The 18,956-nt window shown below is 35.6% G+C and overlaps 2 long non-coding RNA genes across 18 annotated transcripts in view; one reads left to right on the top strand and one right to left on the bottom strand.

Moving 5' to 3' along the window:
- Nucleotides 1-3,381, top strand: part of LOC144291525 (uncharacterized) — an 87,149-nt gene extending 83,768 nt beyond the window's left edge. For all 5 annotated transcript variants that reach the window (XR_013358847.1, XR_013358845.1, XR_013358844.1 and 2 more), the window contains one exon: nucleotides 3,097-3,381. This is a non-coding gene — a long non-coding RNA (uncharacterized LOC144291525). The remainder of the gene's footprint in view (nucleotides 1-3,096) is intronic.
- Nucleotides 1-18,956, bottom strand: part of LOC144291523 (uncharacterized) — a 777,143-nt gene that overhangs the window by 404,142 nt on the left and 354,045 nt on the right. The gene's annotated exons all lie outside the window — the stretch shown is intronic.

Here is an 18,956-nt window from a genome sequence, read left to right as displayed (position 1 = left end):
AAGATCTTGAAGGAACATGAAACATAAGTGATAGAAAGAGCTTATCATTCCATTGATTATAACATATATAACATACAGTCCATTTTTTCTGAACCCTGTGGAAAAGATTGCTTCAGAGTCCTCATGAGCTTTTCACCTTAATAAGTTATGTTTCTTGGATAAAGCCTCTCTTCCAACTGTAGGTCTCAGTTTCCCCAAAAGTCCAGGGCAGAAGACATGCACAAGTAGTCTGGAAGGTATAATTGATTACATAATTCATTAATTAGTACAGAAGTCTGAGGTATAAAGTCGGGTGAGACTTTAGTTATGCTACATGAACTAATATGAATAAAACAACTCTGCTACTGGTAGCAATAAACCAGGAGTTAGCTTTCTTTGTATTTCTCTCCAATATTCCTCAGGCCAGTCCATGTTTTCACCATTTTCTCTTTCAACAAGTACTGCTGTATCATGCCTGAGCATAAAAATGAGCATCAAACTGATTAATTTGTTTACCTTTCCTCAAGTTTTCTCCCAAGTCAATGACTCAATTTAGTTCCACAATATGCAATCAATCATGTCTCTCTTTGGTTTTATTTCTTTCTGTTGCATAACAACATATTAAATGTTAAGATTCTTACGTGAGTGTGGTATTGAGATTTTATGAGACCTTAAGTGAGGAAATTCAAATTTATGATTCCTTCAGTAAGCACAAACTGGCTCTATTTGGACAATTCATATGTACCAGAATGGTTTCTGTATAAAGAGGCTTCAGAGACTCACTTTTTTATACTTTGGAAAATACCAGAAAAAAACCTTTGTGCTGAAATGATAGACACAATTTTTGTTTGTTTTAATCATCATCATCACCATCAACAAAATATTATGAACTCTCTAAAACATTTGGAATGTGATCCATTTCAGATTCAAGGTCAAGGCCTATTATGATTTAAAAAGCTATTTATTGGTATTAGGTCATTTCATCTGGGGTGGTGATTAGTATGCTAACCCAGATCTGTCATTGCCTGAACAAATCTCAAAAACAGAGAGCATGAGGACCTTGCTTATGAAGAATCGTTAACTTGTGTTCCGGTTATGGATTTATAGCCTCACAAAGTGTCTGCCCCTTAACAATTTTTGATGAGATATACAGAATAAATGATTTCTCAGACTCCTTCCTTCCTCCTCAAATCAGCTGATTGGTTTGGGGGTTTATATCCTGTATGAGAGTCTATTTCAACACTTCCTATGTTCAATACTGCTGCTTGCACACGATGCTGACTTGCCGTGCTATATGCCATGCTTTCCAGACTAGCAGCAGTGACTGGCTAGCGTTCTGATTAGGATCACCTCAGTGTCTCTGTCACTATGACAATGACCTGATCACTCAGAGTAAGCATGTGGAGAGGACACCGTCATGAATGTGTGAAGCCTTTTCCAAGCCATCTCAGTGTATCCTGCCTGCTTTCTTTTCTTAGACTCACACTCCCATCTCTGTTAAACATTCTGTCCTATCAAAACACATTTTCATGAAAAGATCTGGTTATCTCATCACACTGTGATTTATAAACCGTGGTGTGTTGTCATTCCCAGGTGCATGTGAATTTTAACCTCAGACGAGGAGCTTTAAATCAAAGGAATGACTCTGTAATTAACTTTAATAATTTATGGTCTCTGTGAGCAGGTGAGATGAATGTAAGAAGTTCAGGGGTTTCTTTTTATCCCTGAAATCATATTTTAATAAATGCTACTCTACCTCGGTGCTAATTACCATTTAGCTATCAAATCATTCACGTATTTTCTATATCTGTTATGAATGTATAGAAAGCTTTGCCTAAGATTTCATAAGGGATGATCATGGGGATAAAGACTTTTATATAATAGTCAAGTCAGAATGAAAGGAAGAGTAAACTCTCAGATTTGAATATGTACATAATGCCTTGGAGTTTCAAAGTTCACATACTTTACCTCAAAAAAAAAAATCCTAGATGTCTATGTCTTATCAATTACCCCAATAATAAATAGAAAGACATAAAACTAAAGGTGAATATCTTGCTATCCATTCCCAGGGAAGTCCCCTGCTGGATCTGTTTTCTGCTTGAATGACTAAGTAGAATAACTCTGAAGGGGATCTCTTTAAATTGGATGTTAGGAGAGTTACAAAGTCTAGGTAATAATTTGTTGGTCTTCCAATGAGTCAGTCTCTGGAATATCTGAATAAAGAGATCACGGGGGCTTCACCACAAAGTGAAGACTGTCATGACCCTGTTTATAAATCTTCTGAGACTAATGGTACTTCTAGAATTGGACATCCTAGAACTGTGAGGAGTAACAGTGTCATCTGTGGCAAAAGAAAAAGGAAAGAAAGAAAAAGCAAAAGAACAGAAATAAAACAAGGCCTCACATCTTACGAAAAGCCCTGGAGATCTGATACAAGCCCATTCTTGCCATTCCAAAGGTAGAAGTGGGATTTAATTTCCATAGAAGAAATTGAATTATCTAATTAGGAAAAGCCTAGTATTTTCAATATAGGGATGTCATCCAGGTCAGGGACTTTTGAATCAATAACACCTTATTCCCAAATATGCTTTGCTAAAATCTGTCATCACCATTTATTGGTTCTGCTGTGACCGTGAGTTAGTTATGTTACAGCCTAGAAACTTAGCTCTCTCTACTACAACTGGTGATAATTGTGATTTTACCCACCTTATAGGACAGTTGTGAAAATTAAGTGAGGTAATAATTGGAAACTTTCTGACACATTATAAATGTTCAACATTATTGTTGTTGTCATTTTATAATCCTTATCTCCAAAGCTAATAAATTGGCAAAACATCATTTATCAACTCTTTTAAAGGAAGAGATGAAGAGAAAGTAAACCATCTTTCCTGTTATCACACGGGTAAACATAATGGTATGTCATTAGTTCAAGTTTAAGCTAAGACTGCTCCAAATTTCTACAATGTTGAAACCATATTTGACTTTGGCATTAGGCAATGTCATTTAATATGTTCATATGGTCCTGCATGCCGTTAAGCCTGCACTGTGTATTATTTTATGATGTTTGAGTTGGACTCACACTTTCTGGGTGCCTGTATTTGTGTTTTTTTTTTTCAGATTCTGTGAAAAGCTGGAGGAAACTGTTTCCAATTTCATGACCATTTATCACTAATCCAAAATGACTGCAGCATTACTTACAGACCTACAGACAGGAAGCTCTAAGAATTGGTTTTATCATATATTTGCCCAGAAGCTCTGCTAAACCAGTTTTATGCTTACATAGATGAGGGTAACAGTCTGGTGGGAAAATGGACAAAGTATTATACTGAGCTACAGAATGGGAAAAAAAATGTTAATTTATTTAATGCAATGGAAGATTACAAAAAACATGAGGTTGGTGTTTTCATTAATTGCTTGATTGAACACTTACTGTCTCTTTAAGTTTCTAATAGTCTCTTTATAATCATCCTCAGCTGCAGTATTCACTCATGATCAGATTTAATATAAAGAAAGCCAAACCATAGTTTTCACTTGGGATAGTTCTCTAATCAGACATAAAATTCATTTTCCCTGGAAAATCTTCAAACAAGCTTGAAAATATTGCAGCTGTAAAGTAATTAAGGTATTTGGAGTTTCTCAAGCAATTTATGTGACTATAATCACAAATGTCATCATGTTAATGCTCCAAAGCAACTTGTGGCATCCTGAAAGGTTCTTCCTTAAAAACAAATATGGGTGATCTATGATGGAAAACTTCTTATTTCAATATTTGCATTCGCTTGGTCATTCACAAAGATATCTGACATATAACTATGTAAATGATCTTTTACTGAAAGCAATTCATTTTTAAAATTTAGCTTAGTTGCTCCATGTTTAAACGTATTCTCCATTAATGGTATTTTATAAGCTACTTTATCTTTAAATTCTCAAGGTCTATGACAAGATATTTTTAATAGTTTAGCTTCCTAAATGTAAGAAAGGCTTTTGTACAGAGATATTCATAGTAGCATTATAGGAATTGGCTAATAAAAAGAATCAAATAAAAATTTAGTAAATATTTGAAAAGGCATTGCCATACTATGGACCTGATAAAATGTTTATACAAATTAATTAGACAGGAAAATGCTAATCCTGTAAGGACAATTGAAAACAAAGTACATCCTATACTATGATAAATTTTTGCATTAAAAAGTTAGAAGTGATGCACTCAAATGCTATTTTTGTGGTGAAACTAAAAAACTAGCAAATAACTCTTCTACTTAAAATGCTTCAATGACCTTCTATTTCTTCTAAAACAAACTCTCTATCACTAACTATTCTTGCCTCATTCTCTAACCTGATCACATTGACATTCTTTCCAAGATTCCTTCTTGCTTTAAGAATTCTATTCCAAAAAAAGAAGAAGAAGGAGAAGGAGAAGAAGGAGGAGGAGGAGGAGGAGGAGGAGGAGGAGGAGGGAGGAGGAGGGGGGAGGAGGAGGGGGGAGGGGGGGAGGAGGAGGGGGGAGGGGGAGGAGGAGGAGGAGGAGGAGGAGGAGGAGGAGGAGGAGGAGGAGGAGGAGAAGAAGAAGAAGAAGAAGAAGAAGAAGAAGAAGAAGAAGAAGAAGAAGAAGAAGAAGAAGAAGAAGAAGAAGAAGAAGAAGGAGGAGAATTATTCTAGTCCAATGTTCCTTATAAATGGAATGCTTTTCCACTCTAGCTGACCCTGACTTCCTTGCGCAGTGAACTTGTAATAACTCTCAAATATTAGTTAATCTTTTATTCCTCTGGAAACCTTTCTAATTCAACTCAGAAGATAAGGTTTCCCTGGAATAAATAGTCTCATGTCCCCTTGAAATTCTCTTTCATATCCCTTTTGACAATTTTAACTAATATTTGGGTATTTAATGTCTCTCTCCAACAGAACATATATTCTATCAGATGAGGGACCAATTGCTACCATTTAGCACAGTATCTGATACAAAACTGGTACTCAATATTTCATCTGTTTGAATACAAGCTGTACTTCAGGTAATGATGCAGAAGCTTCAAACAGGAAAAACCTCCTGGAGAAAACAATGATAAACACGGAACAAAATAGAAATTTACGCGCACACATGTGCACACACACACACGGAGGCAAACAAGAAGCAGAAACTGGTGAATAGTGAACACATTGGCAGAAGAGAACAGCACTCACCAAGTTTCCCATGTTCATAGCTTTTCCCTTGAGGGCAGTTTCAGTCACCACTGTGAAGGCCAAACCTTTGCTAAAAGCCTCATCTCTTACTGGCTTGAAGAATCAGAGAAAAGACATCTGGGCTTCCACAGAAGCTGTAGGGTAACAGGGGAAGGTCCCAGGAGAGAGCAACAGAGGCTGAGCCCACATTTGTTTGTGGCTGGTCCCTGAACCCAGGGTGCCTGGGACAGACTTGAAACAACCCAGCTAAGGTAGAAGAAGGGAACATATATTTTAGCTGCTGCCCGCTGCAGAAGAGCACAATTTGGAATTTATGATTAGCCAAGGCTAGCTGCCTGCTCAAACAAAAAATCAACACTGTTTTGGCCTGGGATTTATATTCACTACGAAACTGTCTCTGAAGAAGCAGCATTTATGTTGATACATGGGGGTTTGTGGGAGTTAGGAGGAGAGTAAAATGTTTCTTTCAGAAAGAGGAAAAGTATGTGTGAATGTCCAATAACTGGGAAAACTGGGCATATTTTGAGACACAATAAAGACTAATGTAGCTGATGCATAATAGGAAGAGGGAGGAAGACAGTGACATGTGATAAGGTTCTAGTATTAAGCAGGGGTCTTATTTGTCATGTTACTTATTCTTATTCTCTTCTAAGCACTTCCAAAGATGTCAAGGGTTTTAAGTGGTATAACGGCATGATCAGATTTTATTTTTAAAAGGTCATTCTGGCTACAATATGGATAAAACTCTGCTACAAGGTAGAGGTAGATAAAGAAAAACCAGATTCTATAATTGGATGTGAGGTGGGAGTTGGTAAGGCGGAGTAGAATATAAAGATTGACACCCAGGTTTCTGGCCTGAACATTAGTAGTGCTAGTTATCAAGACATAGAAAACTGGAGGTAAAGAAAGCTCAGGGAAAAGATTAGCAATTGAATATTCAGTATGTTGATGATGTCACTTGAATATATTGGCCTGGAAGCAGTAGGGGATTATGGCTTAACACTAAAAATTTGGAAGCCATTGCTATAGCTTGGTATTTGAAGCCATGGAATTAGAAGAGAGTATAATTGGAAAGGGGAAAGTTGAGACATGAAGCGGACCCAAGAACAATCTCTGAATAATTTTGAATGGAAACAAAGAATTAAGAACTTCTAGGGAGGAAATAAGGGAGTTATAGAGTGTAGTTCCACAAAAGCTAGAGGAAGACGGGTTTTACAAAGGGGGAAGAGTATGTGGCTGAAACTCAACTTCCCACAGATGACAACTATAAATTATTAACAATACTGTTTTAAAAACTTGAAGGCACGGGAGACCAGCCAAATATAGGCATTCATTGGAAGATTCTATCCATTACAGGCGGGAACTGAACTAGTTGAAGGTGGGCAAGGAGGCAGTAAGATACTCTGATTACTTTCAGATATTCTAAATTTCCAATAACATATATATCTGTGTGTATTTATATACTCTTTTAAAAGATTGGCTTATCCCACCATGTTTAAAGCCAACTGAATCAATACCTAGGGCATTAAGAGCTGAAGATGTAGGAGAAACCGTGAATTAATGGACAATGGATAGTCCCAGAGTAAGAAGGATACTAGCCAATTGGATTTTATCATGCAAGGATTATAAAACACTTACCACTCAATTAAATTCCTATTTACATTAAATTCCCAAACTTTAGATGCCAGTATGTCTACCTCGTATCCAAAAGGAGCCCATAAGATCAGATTAAAAAAAAAAAAAAACACTAACAAGAACACAGGAGAGTTTGATGCAGTATACAATGCAAATGACAAAATTTCAGAGATTTTTCAATTCTTTCACAATAAACATGGAAGATCATCACAATGTGAAAAAGCACAGAACCAGAGACCAGCATCCCTATCCCTTAGGAATGTCACTTAGGCAAATGACTTAACTTCTCTAAGTCTCAATTTATTTCTAAAATTGTAATGATACTACTGCTTACCCACCTTCCAAGCTTTTTCGATCTGAAATAATCAATCTGAGTTCCTGATCAGAGTTTAATAAATATGTCAGTGATGATGAAGGTGATTGATAATGATAGCTCTGCGATAAAACTCAGTAAATAGAAAGACTATATTTCAAAATGCACGCATGCACACACACACACACACATGGACACACATATTCAGACACAGAAGACTGGGAGTAGCAATGAAGAGATAAATAGCACGAAAATAACCTGTTAAGGGCAATAATTTCCCTCTTTGGTCTGAAAAACATAAATAATGTCTAGTAATTAAAAGTCTATTATAATTTAAATGTCATTTAATTTGAACTTTGTGTTCATCATAATTAGATGTTCCAAAAGAGACAATTTTTGTGGCTTTAATTTTCGGCTCTGTCATTCACTTGTAAAACCTGGGATATGTATGTAATTCTTTGCACTTTGGTTTTCTCATCTGTGAAATGGAGATAATTACAGTACCTATGTTGTGAGAATTAAACAAACTAACAGTAAAGTGGCACAGACTAGCTAGATGTTCACCAACCCTACTCTTAACTTCCTAGGCTCTGAAGATCATATCTTCCAGCTTCCCTTTCATTTAGGTTAGGGTGACACCACCCTAACCTCTCTGCCAAGAGTGTGATTTGAAGTGATGTATTCCCCTTCCAGGTTTTGCCATAAAATGCTTGGCATGGTCTTTGTTCTCTTTGCTTGTTGATCATTTCAGGCAGAGTTGGAAAGAGACAGCATCTTTGATCACAATGCAGAAGGCCGCCTCCTGAAACCCAATTAAACTGTGACATGAATGATAAATACACCTTTATTGTCAAGCCACTGAGACTCGGCAGTTGCTTTTTACAGCGTTGGTAATAATTTCCCTAAGGAAATACCACAGCACTTGGAGCAGTAGCTAGCTAGCACATAGTAAGTGTTCAATAACTGCTAGCATTTAAAATATCGTTGGACTTCCAAGAAGCCAAATGTCAGAAAATATATTGACTAGGAAATGATACTCTAAATATCCACAGTAAGATTTCTTAATGCTGAAAACAAAATTTGACCTTGAAACCAAGCATAAAAAATATATTGTGTTACCTGTCATATCAGTAGCAAACTGTATTTATTAAAACAAGGTTCCAACAACAGAAAGGTAAGCTTACAGGTTAGTATTATTAAATAATTTTATTGCCCCTAGCCATTTGATTCTCTGCTGTGTACCATATGACTTATTGTGTGGATTATCCTAAATTCAGTAGCCCTCCAGGCTCCACATCTCTTCTAGACATTATTACCAATTCACTCACTTATTTTCTCTTTCTCCAGGTAGAAGGAATATGGTTTACATATATTTTTACAAGCATTGAAAATGTATTGCAAGCATGTATGTACAAGTGAGATATATATGAAAATATATCAAAACAATGAAAATGTGCTTATTTGTCTCATGTTTAAAGAATATATTGTGGTAGAGCACCAGATATTTAAAAATAAAAAATAATTACTCACGTGATATCACCCAACATCACCCAAAGCAGCATATAAATTTCAAATAAACAGCTTGAGCAGAAAGTCTCTACTAGAGCAGGGCTACACAAATAGATTTTTTCCATATGGGAAGAAATTATGTACATTACAGCCATTTTATTGTTCATTGCAGAGGGTTGTGCAAGCACACTGCATTGAATTTTTTTTCCTTTAGAAACTAAACCTGAAGTCTTGTTTTTCTTTTTGTTTCTGCAAAAACTGCATATAGATTTAGCACATTCACTGAACCTTTTTACAGGCATTTTTTAACCAGAGCCCATAGCTGTGGACTTCTCTTAATTGCTAACTACTTGATGTGTATTAATAGGAGACTCACAGAAGCCATAAAGGAAATCGCCACTCACTCTCGCTGCCCATGACTGACCTTGACATTCAAATGTCCATGTTTCTATATTCTTTCCCAAAGTGAGGGTGCATGAGAAAGCTTCTAGTCCTCCTGTGTTTTTATTCTTTTGTCTGGAAGCCTCCAAAACCAGTAATAGATTATAGTGATGTTCAGGTAATCACTAACTTCTTCATTAAAAGGGACCCCTCCTAGTGATATAAGTATTTCCATTCCGTTTTAGGTCTTTTTCTCCCAGCTGAACATGTTGGAACTATTCTAAGCACACAGGAAAAATAATCCCGGGTAATTCTACTTCAGAATCTCTGAGTAATGCAACTTTTACTGACATCCCATTACCTCAATATGTTTTTACCAATCCTAACATAAAGGCTAACAAAAATTGAAAAACCAAACTTCACTACTAGAACTGAATTTCCCTTATCTCTTTATTAAACATGTATCTGTGCCCTGCATGAAATTCCAAGTATCATTCATTTAACTCACTCCATTAATGAGTATGAGTGTACCTCACACTCCAGAAAATATGCAAACGTGGAAGACAGAACCCTGAACTTCATGGAGCTCACAACTGAATTAGGAAAAAAAAAAAAAAAACAAACAGATAAGGAAGTCAATGATCATTACCCATAGTGACTAATAAGTGATAAATAATATTGTTTGGTGAGAATTATAATAAACATATACACACATACATATATTTTTCCATCTGGTAAGAGGGAACAAGAGGTCAGATAAGAGCTATTCTTGAGATCTTGAGATTAAACTCGGAAAATAGAAAGGAATTGCAGCTAGAGCTAGAGTAGTATGTGCAAATGCACGGCAACAGGAACAAGAAAAATACTCAGGATCTTGAAGTCAGAACCTCTGAGTTAGAGTAAACAATGAATATAGTGTGTATGACAGAAGACAGGAAGGGGGATCTTACATGACATTTGAGTATTCAAACTTAAATAAGAAGAGATTTTCCTGAATGTCATATCCTCTTGCTTTTATGTGAAATTTTTTAAAAATACGCTCTATTTCTCTAGCTAGAGTCTATTCTAGAAAGACAAGAACACAACAGAGATAGCGATTCTATTTGATGGAATGAACCGAGGAGAAAATTTTGAGCCAGGCATAAGAGGCAAAGCATCCGTTCCCAAGATTAGAGAAAGAGGAAAACCAGTATCTTTGCAAAGTTTTGGTATTCCTTTACTTCTCTGATCATTTGTGTACACTGTGCTTATTCATTACAAGTGGGATAGAGTTATGACTTATTTTCATATATAACTTCTATTCCTTTGACTGCCATTGTTAGACTATACCTGCTTGATATCGCAAAGGACCTAAAGCTTTCTGGCGCCCATCCAAATCCTCCTTTGAAGTCCAAGGCCCTCAAAGAAATAAGGGCACTGGAACCTCCTCCCACATATTCAATTTATTAACTTTAGTCTTTGTAAAATAAAACAGCCTGGGGTAAAAGCATTATTCTCAAATTAATTTTGCTACTATTTCTAGAGGCTTATATTAGTTTGGGTTTATTTTATAATAAGAAAGAATGAAATAAAAACTTATGATCACAATTAAATGTGGTCTCTGGGAATGACAATGAAGTGTTCTTTTGCATGTTAGCTTAGTAAACCTTCCCTAACTGAGTTCACTTCCAGTCACTTGGCAACTTCCTCCAAAGAGCCAAGTCAAAAATCATGATGCTCAGTTGCTGTGACAGTCCATGAAACTAGTATGGTAAGCAGGACAGCTGCAGAAACCACAAATTATGCTGATAAAAGGAATTATTTGCTCAGTAATCTTTCAGAAGATAAATCTGGAACAGAAGAACTAATACTCCATAAATATTGTTTCTTTTATCCTATTATATAGAGTGTCAGTCCTTTGAGAATTTTAAAGACTTTTACCAAAGATGACCTGTGAAATAGGTATTGTCGTATCAGTTTTAAGAGGGGATAGAGCATGCTTCTCAAATATGTGTAGAATTATAGTGCTGGAAGGGATGCGAAATGTATCATATATCAGGCCCAACTTTCCCTTCTACATATAAGAGTAGAAATGGCTCCCTCCAAGTCACAGAGCAAATAAGCAGAGACAGTCTCAGAACTCAGGTGCCCAGCCTCCTAGTCCCACCACTTTACTATACCCTATAGCTGCACTGGGTCACTAAATATTCTGAGGAATATACAAATTAAACACACAAACACACACACACTTATCTATACCCTAGCCAATCTGAACTATTTCTCATACATAAAAGCACCTACCTAAGACATTGAAACCATCCTTTCAGGCATATGTTTGCTGCCAGATAGGCAGTTCCCAAAGTACAGTATTTTCCATAGTTACAGAAATAATTATAATTTCAGAAGGCCTCACCTCCTTGAAGAAAAGAGTATTTACTCTAAAATTGTTGAACAACTGGTATATCTTTTGGTGATACAAAAGCATTCTAAAATTTAGATTATAGTATCAGAGCATGAGATTGAAAAAAGTATATTAGATTCCATGGAACTAAGTCATTTCATGTATGAAAAAATATTAGGCCTTGAATTATACACTTATTAGCTAAATTGTGCTTGACATATAATCCTTGTAAACTATTCATGTAATATACTTATTAGCTAAATTGTGTTTGACAAATAATTCTTGTAAACTATTTGTGTAATATAGATCCCTTAATTCAATGTAAATGTTTCCATGGAGTGATAAGTTGTTTCCCATCCCCCTACTTCCATAGAGAAAACATAAGAGTAAAAGATGGATATAATTATTCAAGCATAATTTAATCAAATCTAAATCAATTTATAATTGAAGAAAGTTAGTTGCAGACATTTGGCCTTTAAAGTTTATTATATACCATGACTTCTCTGCACTTTTTTAATATTTTCTAGACTCAGCATGTTTTTTTTTTTTTTGACAATCAGCAGCACTGCTCGAGTTTCCATGATGTATGACATTTTAGGAATGCCAAAAGCATACAATACACACACACACACACACACACAAACTTAAGTGACTGAAATTAAACACACACACACAAACATACACTGCAGTTTCAAGAATGGAATTTGATTCTCTCCTAATTTGAGTGGTAAATTAATCTCCCTGAATACTAATAAGAAGATCAAGAAGTAACCTGAGTAGGACAGTCTGACCTATATTAACTTTCCTAAAATGTACTTAAAAAAACAAGATCCATTTATAGTATCAATGACTTAAAATGTTCCTCAAAAAATTGTATGAGCAAATATGCTTTATATTATATCAACTGTTTTGGAAACCCACAATGAATTAGAATATCAGAGTTCCTGAATTGATAATAATGATGAGTAAAAATTCTGTTGATTTTTTTTTTTAAATTAAGGTTTTCTTGAACTTATTTTATCACAGAATGCTCTTCTTTGTATCTTCCTTAAACCTAGAATGAAACACTAATTGTGCTATAGAAATTGTGATTGATAGAATACATGGTCAATTCTACTCAATGAAAATGTAATACACTTGTAATTATACAACTGTCGGGACACCTGGGTGGCTCAGCAGTTGAGCATCTGCCTTTGGCCCAGGGCATGATCCTGGAGTCCCAGGATCAAGTCCCGCATTGGGCTTCTGGCATGGAGCCTGTTTCTTCTTCTGCCTATGTCTCTGCCTCTCTCTCTGTATCTCTCATAAATAAATAAATAAAATCTTAAAAAAAGAAAAAGAAATTATACAACTGTCAAAAACTACCTGACAACTTAATTTTGTAAAGAGTATTTCTCAAGCCTCTAACTTTTTCCTAAACCTTATAATAAGATGTATAGATAATTGTCAACTATAATTAACTAAATGTCTGACAGGTTGTATTCCTAAGACATATGCAATATAAAACTAAATCCCTCAACTTGAATATGGAAAAGTTTAAATGATTAAATGAAGGTGTACATTTATTAATATTTGAACTCAGTCTGAATATTAGACTATTATTTGGGTAATCATAAATCGCTGTTAAACAGAAGTCGCTAAATAACACTTGAAGTGACACATGACAAAATATTATACTCAGGGAAAACTGCAAACATTTGATTTAAATCTTAACTGGCTATACAGATTCAGATCCAAGGAAAAGAATTTCTTAATGAGTCAATTTTGCCATTTTGCAAAACTATACCAAGTTCTATAAGAATTATAAAGAGATCATTGTAAAGAGTTAAATTTTCAAACATATCATGTACCTATCTATATGGGTACCTAATTAAATACCTAAATATTATAATGTATATAAATATATATCCCCAGTAAATTGTGAGTCTCCCAATTCTTCCATGGTGAAACTAGAATGAATAAAGGAAAACAATGCTAAAATTGTAATTCTGTAGCTTCTTTAAAAACAAATATTTTTTTAATTATATAATCACCTCAAGTAACAATCCCTAAGTCAGATTGCTGCTTATTCAGGCCCTACTATATTTTGGACATTAGAAAAGAAAAGACAAAGGTGAAAAAGCATTTGACACAATACTCTCATTGGCAAGCTAAAAAGTAAGAATAAATACAGTATAAAGTGAAATATAATTGAATCATTTAAAACAGTGATACAGGTGCACAGAGATAGAAGTCACCAGCTCACACTAGGGAGGCAGAGAAGGTACATAGTCACTGATATTTGAAATGAATATTGAAAGGCAAAGTTCCATGTATATAGGAGCTTCCAAGTAGAGAGCTATTATAAACAATTCAATGTATGGCAAGTATCATTCCAGGAAAGATGAAAACATAAGATCTATAGGAAATTCAGGTAACAGAAAGTGTCTGTGTGTGGCTGAAGTAGGTGAACTACCAGGGAATGGGGCTGCAAATACAAGGTGGAGTCAGATAAGAAAGAACCTTACATGCTATGCTAAGGAGCTTTATCTAGAGAAACTAAGGACACATCATTTATAATCAATTAACTGCCATTTCCTTAGCATTCCTTGAATATTTCAGAGATCTGTAAAGTCAGGTTGATGCTACTTTCCCAAGTATCTCCTTCATTCTTCTTTCCCTCCTGGCATTATCCAAAATCTGGGATGGGATAGGTATCCCATCCTTACTGCTTTTCAGTCATGGATTTCTGCCTTCTCTAAAACATCAGAAAATCAGATTGATTGATTGATTGATTGATTATTTATTTATTTATTTATTTATTTAGAAGCATAGCTGTCATTGAAGTGTAATACTTCAATGCTAATAGTTAAAAGTTTACAGGAAAACAAGACAACTCTTTCAAGAGAAGTAAAATGTTCTAAAACTATTTTATTTAGATTTCAGAATTCAATTCTTGAGTTTGGGGAATAGAAATAAGAATCCTGGAAAAGCTATGAAAGTCTATAATCCCTCATGAAAATTTCTTAGTTGCAATGATATACAATCTTGGATTTTTACATTTTAACTATCGCCAGATCCTGATCAATTCATCCCTGCTACTTTAAATTTTTCTAAATCTTTTGGGAAAAAAATCTGGCTGGAGTCTTGTAAAATGTCTTTACATGTATTGCATTACTCTTTCACAGCTTTATATTAAGTTCTTTTTCCTTTATGTCTGGAAAGGAGACTGAATTCTGAGAAACATGGGGGTAATATATGAATCTGGCATGATATTAATAAGAGAACTGAGCCAGTCCCAATTCCTGAAGTGGCAATATCTTTGGCTTCATGGCACAAGGCCTTGGTCTTTGGCCTCAGAATCCTTTCCAATATGTCAATAACTCAGACATTCATATGTGTACTTTCTTTAATAAAACAGCTAATTAGAGGCAAAAAATTTAACAGTTTTTTTATGAGAGATCTTATAAAGTACCCTAATTGTGGTATGCAATTATTGATACTGACATGTAGATTTTGCTTTATATGGTATCTGGTCTTACATTTACCATAAAGCTCAAATGTTGGGTTTATTCTTTACAAATATAGTGTACAATTACATAATGAGCTCCGCTTATTTGGAATTAAGTAGAATTTTACATTGAATATTATAAAGATAAACCAAAAAAAATTCAGAGCAAATAAAACTCAAAGGTTTTATACTTTTGCATTTAGTCATTCACCATGATAGATGACTCATGACTCATGAGATCTCTTAGAACACAAAATACCATAAGCCACCCTTGTGAAATGTTTAACTGTTTGATTGTTTCTCATATTCTTTTTATATTTGTATGATGATAACTTAGGGTAATCTTTCTAAGAAAGCTTCAAACATTAAAAAACAATTACTCAATTTTTTAAAGATTTAATTTATTTATTCGTAAGAGATACAGAGAGAGAGGTAGAGACACAGGCAGAGGGAGAAGCAGGCTCCCTGTAGGCAGCCTGACGCGGAACTCGATCCCAGGACCCCGGGATCATGCCCTGAGCTGAAGGCAGATGCTCAACCGCTGAGCAACCCAGGTGCCCCCATTTACTCAATTTTTATAATTATCATGCTGTCATATTGTAAGAATTGTTACCCCATTAGAGATGAAGTGAGACCTCAACATTTATATATATTCAAACATATATGATATATATGTTCATATATATACATCTAAGTTTCTATACATGCATACATACATCATATTCATATATATGAGAGCCACTATGTATAGGTATCACACAGAGATTTACAATACTTGTAAATTCTTAAGTTTGTTTTTCTGAGACTCTACTTTTTTGTTTTACAAAATCTGTTCACCTCCTATCACTGAGACTTGATAATATCCAGCGCAGTATCTGTGGAAATAGAAATGGGAGCCAGCTAAGGAAGGGACGTGGTTGTGGCCTTCCCTGAATTCTCAGAATTGTTAGAGTAGTAAGAGTCGTTCTGTAAATCAGTAAAGGGGCTTGGTGTAAGTCCATGGAGCTATATTGGAGTGCTGCCTTTATCACTGATAAATTGTGTAACTCTGAGGAAATCAATTAGTCTCCTTAATCTTTATGATTGTGAGAAATAAAGCATTTATGTATAAGCATATTTTAAATAGAGCCTCCTAACCATGTTAAATTAGTTTTATTATTGAAATTTGGTATTATTTTCTGAGATAACTTCAGAGACAGCAACTATCTTATCTTACAAATTCTTCTTAGTGAATTACCAAAAACTCATGCTCTATCAGTCATAAAAATGTTCAGGCTATGAATTATATTTGAGTATATAGCTGAAGTCAAATATAATAGATAGAGTTCAGTTTTCTGCTACTTGGGAGGCAATATAATTGTGATTCAAGTGTTCTGGGTGGCCTTCTCTTACTCTATAGACTGTTCTGTTAAAGTATCTGGGAAGTCTAGTTGACAGACATTTATTGAGTATTTAATATAAACGGAACACTGACCTGAAGACTGAAATTTATACAAGCTGTGCTGTCATTCACTTGAGGAAATTATAATATTTTTAATAGAGAAATCCATACAAAGCTAGAAAAGGTAGCCTCCTGTGCATTCATTTATTCATCAAGTTATTTGTTCAACAAATGTTTCTTGAGGATATCTCATATATCAGACACTTGGATATTTCCTTTCCTTGAAAACATTCAGTGGCATAGATAAACTAGCAAGTAATGCCACAAATGCAATATAGCAAGAAGAGTCATTTTTTTAAGGGAATAATCATGTAAGTAAAAATTGGACCTATAAGGTCTCTTCCAATTCCAAGGTATTTTAACATCCCTATTTTAATTAAAGTATTATACTTCTTCAAATTTATTTATCTACATTCCAAATAATATTTATGGTAGGCTCTTATAGTCCTTTATACCACGCCCATACACGGAAAAAGTAACAACAAGAGACATTATTTTTTTGAGACATTACTTCTAATTACTCTAAGTTTCTTATTCCATCAAGTTATTAATCTCTTTCTAATTTCAAAATATTTTTGGCATTACAAAAATAATATATACACATTATAAATATATTGAATGAAGAAAGCACATATAAAAGTAAAAAGAGCTGTCATCCATATGTCCAGTATCTAGAAATAATCACTATACATATTTTGATATATATCCTTTCAGAGATTTCTGGAAAAAAGGCAGAATAGAAGAATCCTAAACTTACCTCATTCCACAGACACATCTAGATAGCAGTCAACCAAGAAAGTAACCCAAACACTGACACAACAGACTTTCTACAGTTAATCCTAGAGGGGAGGCCACATGGAAAGGGTAGAAGAGGAAGAGATGCAGTAGGGAACCAAACTCCTGGAGAAACTAACCACAGATGGAAAGGACACCACAAGCACAGAGAAGAGACAGGAGCAGACTCTGCACTAGGCAACTCAGGCAGGGACCTGGACTAGGAAGATGGGTCCCCAGAATATGCAGCTTTGAATACCAGTGGGGCTTAACTCTGGACACTTTGAAAATCAGCTGGCTTAGTTCTGGGAGTGCTGGAGGGCAATAGGAAACTGAGACAGCAAAATAAACAACCCCATGGAGATACAGTGTAGAAGAAATAGTTTGAAAAGTACCTGGAGTCTACATAAAGATCTTTTATTTATTAATTGCAGAACATGTGCTTAGGAGCAGAGATCTTTAGGAGACTTCTCCAAGAACAAAAAAGCTTATGGGAACCATTTCTCTCCTCCTCATCCTGCAAGCCTTATAGCCTGACATTTCCAAAACCAGCAAAAACAATCCCCCCTACCTTGCTAACATCACACACTCTGCCTGTGTTTTCTCCTACAGATCTGTCCCATTGAACCTGTCCCATCCAGAAGGAGTCCCTCCAAAGGAGCTCTTGTCATGGCTCATCTCCATGCTGCCCCAGTAGGGACCAGCACCACTCCAAAGTTATTTCCTCCTGGGGAAAGAGGAAGATGGCCCTACATACCAGTCTAACTGCAGCCCCAACAGCCGGATCTTATAACTGGCAAAGTACAGAGAATGCCCTGGTGCCTCTGTAGCCCTAGCAGATGGAATGGGGCTAGGCATCTGATCTGGATGTTGGCCCCACTCACCAACAAAAAGCACTTAGGGACAGCATATCCCTACAGTTCAGGGTTGCTGTACACCAAAAGATGGATTGGGTGCAGGCATTTGGTCTGACTGCTGGCCTACCCACCAATGAGAACGTCTCAGGAAAGAAGGCAGGGTGAGCACTCTGCAGGTGAGTACTACAGCCCCAACAAATGGACTGATGGAGTCTGGCCTAACTGCTGACATTGCCCAACTACAAGACCATGGTGAACCCAGATCAGTCCCAACCCTGCTAATGTACCCACAACAGACAAAGTAGGCCATTGTAACTGACTGGACTAAAGGCAAGTGCAGCTCAACCACAACTGTACAGCACACACAACCCCATAGGTGATAATCCTGAAGACCTAGTTCTGGTGAACAGGGCATTGTGCTACAGGACCATCACAGGACCTGTTCTTCATAAGGCTTTCAAAATCAGGAGATATAGTTGTCTTTCCTAATACATAGAAACAAACAGAAAGTTGGGCAAAATGAAGAGACAAAGGAATATCTCCCAAATGAAAAAAAAAAAAAAAAATAGGAGAAAACTATAGCACTAGAGCTAAACGAAATGAAGATAAGCAATATTCCTGATAAAGAACTCAAAAGTAATGGTCATAAAGGTACTTACTTGGCTTGAAAAAAAAGAGTGAAGAGCCTCAGTGAGACCTTCAATGAAGAGAAAGAAATTTTCTAGATCTGTCTCCTTTGGCAAGGACAATAAAAGCAAAATTAAACTATTGGGACTATATCAAAATAAGAAGTTTCTGCCCAGCAAAGGAAACAATGGACAAAAGTCAATGTACCAAATGAGAGAAGATATTTGCAAATGATATAGATGACAAAAAGTTAGTGTCCAAAATATATAAAGAACTTATACAACTCAACATCAAAATAAACAAAATAATCTGATTTAAGAATGAGGGGTGCCTGGGTGGCTCAATCAGTTAAGTAAGTGTCTGCCTTTGGCTCAAGTCATGATCTCAGGGTC

Source organism: Canis aureus, chromosome 20 (assembly GCF_053574225.1).
Source record: "Canis aureus isolate CA01 chromosome 20, VMU_Caureus_v.1.0, whole genome shotgun sequence".
NCBI classification, from domain to species: Eukaryota; Metazoa; Chordata; class Mammalia; order Carnivora; family Canidae; genus Canis; species Canis aureus.
Note: the sequence above shows the minus strand (reverse complement) of the source record. Positions and strands in the feature narration are given on the sequence as shown.